This window comes from Palaemon carinicauda, chromosome 6 (assembly GCF_036898095.1).
Source record: "Palaemon carinicauda isolate YSFRI2023 chromosome 6, ASM3689809v2, whole genome shotgun sequence".
In the NCBI taxonomy this organism is placed as follows: Eukaryota; Metazoa; Arthropoda; class Malacostraca; order Decapoda; family Palaemonidae; genus Palaemon; species Palaemon carinicauda.
In genome coordinates, this window is record NC_090730.1 from 44491438 (window position 1) to 44498937 (window position 7500).

Below are 7500 nucleotides of genomic sequence, written 5' to 3' on the forward strand. Positions count from 1 at the left end.
TAAAGCGCAAGGTACGTGAGGCAAAGAGGGCAGCTGACCTGAGGTGGGGTCAGGGACTGGGTCAGTCATATGAAGAGAATAAGAAGAAGTTTTGGAAAGAAGTGAAGAGAGTAAGGAAGGCCGGCGCAAGAATTGAAGAGACAGTGAAAGATGGAAATGGAAGGTTGTTAAAAGGAGAGGAGGCAAGGAAAAGGTGGGCGGAATATTTTGAAAGTTTGCTGAATGTTGAGGATGATAGGGAGGCAGATATAATTGCGGTTCCAGGTGTTGAGGTGCCAGTGATGGGAGATGAGAATGAGAGAGAGATTACAATAGAGGAAGTGAGGAGAGCACTAGATGAAACGAGAGTAGGAAAAGCATCGGGTATGGATGGTGTGAAAGCTGAGATGTTGAAGGAAGGGGGTGTGACTGTACTTGAATGGTTGGTGAGATTGTTTAATGTGTGTTTTGTGTTGTCAATGGTACCAGTAGATTGGGTCTGTGCATGTATTGTACCACTATATAAGGGTAAGGGAGATGTGCATGAGTGTTGTAATTCAAGAGGTATTAGTTTGTTGAGTGTAGTTGGAAAAGTGTATGGTAGAATACTGATTAATAGGATTAAGGATAAAACAGAGAATACAATCTTGGAAGTACAGGGTGGTTTTAGAAGAGGTAGGGGTTGTATGAATCAGATTTTTACAGTTAGGCAGATATGCGAGAAATATTTAGCAAAAGGTAAGGAGGTGTATGTTGCGTTTATGGATCTGGAGAAAGCATATGATAGAGTTGATAGGGAAGCAATGTGGAATGTGATGAGGTTATATGGAGTTGGTGGAAGGTTGTTGCAAGCAGTGAAAAGTTTCTACACAGGTAGTAAAGCATGTGTTAGAATAGGAAATGAGGTGAGCGATTGGTTTCCGGTGAGAGTGGGGCTGAGACAGGGATGTGTGATGTCGCCGTGGTTGTTTAACTTGTATGTTGATGGAGTGGTGAGAGAGGTGAATGCTAGAGTACTTGGACGAGGATTAAAACTGGTAGGCGAGAATGATCATGAATGGGAGGTAAATCAGTTGTTGTTTGCGGATGATACTGTACTGATAGCAGACACAGAAGAGAAGCTTGACCGACTAGTGACAGAATTTGGAAGGGTGTGTGAGAGAAGGAAGTTGAGAGTTAATGTGGGTAAGAGTAAGGTTATGAGATGTACGAGAAGGGAAGGTGGTGCAAGGTTGAATGTCATGTTGAATGGAGAGTTACTTGAGGAGGTGGATCAGTTTAAGTACTTGGGGTCTGTTGTTGCAGCAAATGGTGGAGTGGAAGCAGATGTACGTCAGAGAGTGAATGAAGGTTGCAAGGTGTTGGGGGCAGTTAAGGGAGTAGTAAAAAATAGAGGATTGGGCATGAATGTAAAGAGAGTTCTATATGAGAAAGTGATTGTACCAACTGTGATGTATGGATCGGAGTTGTGGGGAATGAAAGTGATGGAGAGACAGAAATTGAATGTGTTTGAGATGAAGTGTCTGAGGAGTATGGCTGGTGTATCTCGAGTAGATAGGATTAGAAACGAAGTGGTGAGGGTGAGAACGGGTGTAAGAAATGAGTTAGCGGCTAGAGTGGATATGAATGTGTTGAGGTGGTTTGGCCATGTTGAGAGAATGGAAAATGGCTGTCTGCTAAAGAAGGTGATGAATGCAAGAGTTGATGGGAGAAGTACAAGAGGAAGGCCAAGGTTTGGGTGGATGGATGGTGTGAAGAAAGCTCTGGGTGATAGGAGGATAGATGTGAGAGAAGCAAGAGAGCGTGCTAGAAATAGGAATGAATGGCGAGCGATTGTGACGCAGTTCCGGTAGGCCCTGCTGCTTCCTCCGGTGCCTTAGATGACCGCGGAGGTAGCAGCAGTAGGGGACTCAGCAGTATGAAGCTTCATCTGTGGTGGAAATGTGGGAGGTTGGGCTGTGGCACCCTAGCAGTACCAGCTGAACTCGGCTGAGTCCCTGGTTAGGCTGGAGGAACGTAGAGAGTAGAGGTCCCCTTTTTGTTTTGTTTCTTGTTGTTGTCGGCTAACCCCCAAAATTGGGGGAAGTGCCTTTGGTATATGTATGTATGTACCTCAAACTATTTTTTTATCTAAAGGCAGTAAATTCACTAACATCAGCCACATGTCGGAAAAAAAAATTTCAAACTACTTCCTGAAAATAGAAAAGGCTCTCATGGAAGGGACGATATGAATTCTTCAGGAGCGATTGGATTAAGTTTTTTTTAACTATGATACATTTTTCATTGGTATGAAATAATACCTTTGGTTTTTTTTTAATTCACTGATCCGAAAGAGGAAAATTATTGGCATAATACTGGTCGATGTTTAGGCAACGTGGACTTTAAACAATAAAGCAATATTGATAATCTGACAGATCAAAATTAGGTTTGCTTAACAGGTTAAATGCATCCAGTTTTAAAACATATGATTACTGGTATCCGATTGTAATAAGTTTGCTGCTAGATAGCAGATGGAATTGTTTTATATTATATAATTCACACCTCTACTGATACTACCGATTTAATCAATCGTATGATGATTTCGTTTATGTTCTGTCTTGTATCTAAAGTTTATACTTAGCTTTTTGTGGCATTATATTCGGCGTTTCTTTGTATAATATTACTTTTCACAATAGGGTTTTTCTTTTAAGCTTATCGCCCCATTTCGAAATCAGTGTTAATATCACTCTGCTAATTGAAAATAATATGAAGGAAAGGAACATTGCTTCTCACTCATAAAAAATATCTCCCTCTCTAATGTTATTATTATTATTATTATTTCATTTTAATAATGCAAGCATGCCATGAACCCCCAAAAATGCATACTTAAATAAATATATAAAAAGGGGAAGGTTTTGGAGCTGAGTGACAGCGGCCCCAGAAGGCACAAACACATTTTATAGTTTGAGATTCTGTGCTAGTTAAGAGAAAATTATCAGTGGATATGTTGTGAATACCAGATTTCTGTCTTTTTATTGCTGGTCTTCACATTGAATTTTTTAACTTATTTTCTTACTCGGCCTTCTGAGCCATGGATTCTTATATAAAGTAGTATGTCAATATTACTGTAGCTAAATTTATTAGAAGTAAGCATCAACAAAACCTTTTTTTCTTTCATGAACTGATTAATTTTCCTTTCATTTGACCTTCAGGATTTCTAATGTTAGTAAAGTTTAATAATAACAATATATGAATAAATTTGCGTGTATATATATATATATATATATATATATATATATATATATATATATATATATATATATATATATATATATATATATACACGCACACACACACACACACACAAAACATCTCAAACAGCGTAGCCTGGATTGGATCGAGAATGAAATACGAATTTTGACTGATAAGATTCCACTCCCCTGTACATGGTGCCCCCATCGTGCAACAACCTCCCATCCCTCTGAGAGATCTAAAGCACTGGAGCTTCAACATCATCATAGCGGCCAAGTCCTGATGAATCGGCAGGATGCCACTCTTGATCAGTGATGCATTAACGGGGATTAGCAAAGGATGGATGGGGGAATTATGCGGGGCGGGAAAGGGGGATTTGGGAAGAGCCTCATCAGCCAAGACCAGTCATGGACAATCTATAGGAGAGATTCCCCGGGTGTCTCGCGGTTTTTATACGTTTGTTCTTTCTCTTTACAGTTCTTTTATTATTTCTCTTCTCTCCTGGAGGTTTTGGTGACGTCTTGGGTTTATTTCTTTTCTTTGTAAATTTTTTGATGATTAGTTCTTTTACTATTTCTCTTCTGTTCTGGAGGTTTTGGTGACGTCTTGATTTTAATTCTTTTCTTTGTATTTTTTTTTATGGATAGTTTTGGAATCATATCCCTTTTCCCTGTTTTTATTTTTCATGGTATTTTTTTTTAATTTTTTTTTTCTTTGTTGAAAATATTTGTTGAGTCTCTTACTTTTAGTCTGTTTTTCTTTCCCTTTCCCTGTGAGATGGGTGACAGCTTCTGTAATCTTATTAGTTTTGTTTTTCATATTCGTTTTATCTCATGGAGACTGCGTTTACTTTTCTGAGGCACGACCGTTTCTTTCATTCTTGATTTCCCTTAGATTTAGTAGTAGGAAGGTCCATAATTTACAGTGTAATAGTTTCCTTACTTGAGACTTTGGAAGCATCTCGCTTTCTTACTACATCTTTTGTTTTGATTTATTTGGTAGGTATATTATTATTTTTTTTTTTTACTTTTGATTCATCAATTGATTAAGGTTGAATCAACAGGTAAACACAACTTGTAATATCAACGAAGATGATAATATCAATAATATTTTGGTTATAGACCCTCTTTTAGTCATGTTTCATCAAAGATGATCGCTGCTTCAGTTGCATTTATCTTGTAGTTATGCTTTTATATTGCTCTTATTTTCCTTCTTTCATCGGTACTGAATTCTGACAGTAACTGAGCCGTTTATCAATAGTAGGGGGAGCAAAAGACATTAAAAAATTAAATAATTTTACTAAAAGTAAGTTTGTCAAAATCGGTACAGTAAAGTTTGGTTGCTTACGAGAGGGTGCCGTGTGTCTCATCATCAGGCTAATTCAGGGTGAAGTGGGTAGAGCTGGCTCTATATATATTGAAAAGCTTTGTTGGGCCGTTATGACAGATGCTAGTACCTGATTGGTCCTCGTAGGTGGAGTCCGTATTTAGTCTAGATGAGGTTGCTCTCACATTGTCTGAGGGGCTTTTCGTTAGGGATTTCGTTGCAGTCAGCCCGCCACTCCGCTCATCACCATCAAAATTTGGTGTAGTCAGGGTTTGAGTAGATCCAGGGTGGGTTCCGGTTGAAGTGTACTGATTGGCCAATGTACTGCCTGACCTGCTCAGGCAGTACATTGGCCACTCAGTACACTTGGAGTCAGGCAAGCTGTTCGGACGCTCCGAGTCCAGGTCCGGAGAGTCCAGAGCTGCCTGCTGATAAGTTTAGGTGCTCGCCTGGAGAGTCTCATTTGCTTGAACATTGCAGGGTCACTGATTGCCTGCATCATTCATATTGTCTTAAGGTCGATGGGAGGTGTTCCTATGACAGAAGGGGAGGAGGAGCATTTCCTATGTTGTGTTCTTGTTTGGTCTTTCTTGTTGGAGGCCCTGTTTCTTCAAAAAAAAAAAAAAAAAAAAAAAAAAAAAAAAAAAACCTGGACCTAGACTCTGAGTGGTTGTACTGCTTGCCTACCTTTGAGCCAACACTTGGACCAACTCAAACCCGGACTCCACACAACTTTGTCATTCAGGAAAGGAGTAGTGGCCTAACTGCGACTATACCGCTTCCGGTGAGCACCTCAGCCAATGGGAGAGCAGCTCTGTCCCAGAACAGATATGGACTCCGCCCCCGAGGTTCAATTAGCAACCAGCGTCTAACCAAGCCATATATATAGAGCCAGCTTTCCAGTGAAATTATACGATTTTTCTAAATATTTTGCATCTTCCTACTGATGACAAACAGCAAAGTTACTGTTGGAATACAGTAAGGATGAAAGAAGAGAAATAAAAAAACTCAACCACAAGATCAATGCTACAGAGTCGGTGACCATTTTTAATGAAAATATCAATAACAATATATGAATGAATTATAAACGTAAAATGCAAATACACACACACAAACATGCACACTAATCATTTAAACAGAGATACTTAAATGGAACTACGATTGAAATTTGATTTTTTTTTTTTTATTAACAATATATGACCTGTATATGTGCCTGCCTCCCCCCTTGCAGTTCCCAAGTCATGTGATTTAAGCACCATCATAGTGGGCCAGTCCTGATGAATCAGCAGAACACCACTCTTGACCATTGATGCAATAACCAGGATTAGCGAAGGATGGATGGGGGAATTATGCGAGGGTGGAAAGGGGGATTTAGGAAGAGCCTCATCAGCCAAGACCAGCTATGGACAATCTATAGGAGAGATTCCCCATGTGTCTCTTCACATTTCTTTTACCATTTTCTTTTCTCCTGGAGGTTTTCATTACGTCTTCATTTTAATTCTTTCCTTTTAAATCTTTATTGTTTGATAGAAAAAAACTGGAATCATTTCAGTCATTTTTCCATCTCCGTTTCTTATTTAGAAATGGTTTTAATAGATTTGTTCTTCTATGTATGTTCCTTTTTTTCTGTGACCTTAATTCTAATCGATTTATTTTATTCTGTATTGGTTATTATGTTCATTTCTCTAAAGTCTTGATCGATTTTATCTTATCCCTTCGTCCTAAGGTACATTTAATTTATAGTTCTGCCTATTTTACTTTTATTTGTTGTTTGTGATTTTGGTATCATCTTGGTATCTTCTTACATCTATTTTTTGGATCTAATGAGTTCTATCTGTTATAGATTGTGTTTTATTTTATTTTCTATATATCCACTATTTTTACTTTACCTCCTCTGAAAGTTTCTTATTTCCTCTTTCTCTCTACCTAGAAATATTTTTCTCACCTAAGATATAACTATTTTTCCCTCTACCACTAATATTCTGTTTCTTTTTATCACTCCTCATTACGAATGTCTCGTAAAAGAGCGATATAATAGAAAAAGTTTTAAAAGAAACATTTATTTTACTCGGCAGTACCCTAACTTCACAATTTCTTTGTCCAATTTGACCTTCAAACCATTCCTTGCTCACAATGCAGTAGTTTTGTTTCTTAATATTCTAAACACAAAAACAATAACCAAAATATTATTATAAACACTGTAAAACAATAACTAGAATGTTTTGTATAGAGAAGAGCATGAGTTGGACCACAGGGAAGGTAGAAGCGATATAGTAACGTTCATCAATCTCGTTATGGCCCTTTCTATCCTAAGCAATTAATTACGTACCTGCAAAATGCAAATTCTCGGGACTGCGCTTGATCTCACCCACGTCAAGTGTACAGATTATAATGTTATTATATATACACACACAAGCACGTACACGCGCGCGCACACACACACACACACACACACACACACACACACATATATATATATATATATATATATATATATATATATATATATATATATATATATATATATATATATATATATATATATATATATATATATATATATATATATATATATATAAATTGTGTGTATGTTAATTCAAATATGAATTTTATATATATATATATATATATATATATATATATATATATATATATATATATATATATATATATATATATATATATATATATATATATATATATATATATATATATATATATATATATATATATATATATATATATATATATACACAGTATGCCCACGCCATATGACATTAATCCGTTCCGGGGTTGGTATTGTATGGTGAAAATGTCGTATGGCGGGCAATAGAATAGTTAATGCGTGAAAACCCCCCGGTATAAACATTGAAAATTAGAATGTAACAAAATACAATACAGTCGTATAGTAAGCCCTGCACTGCAGTATACTTATATATAATATACTGTACATTTACAGTACTG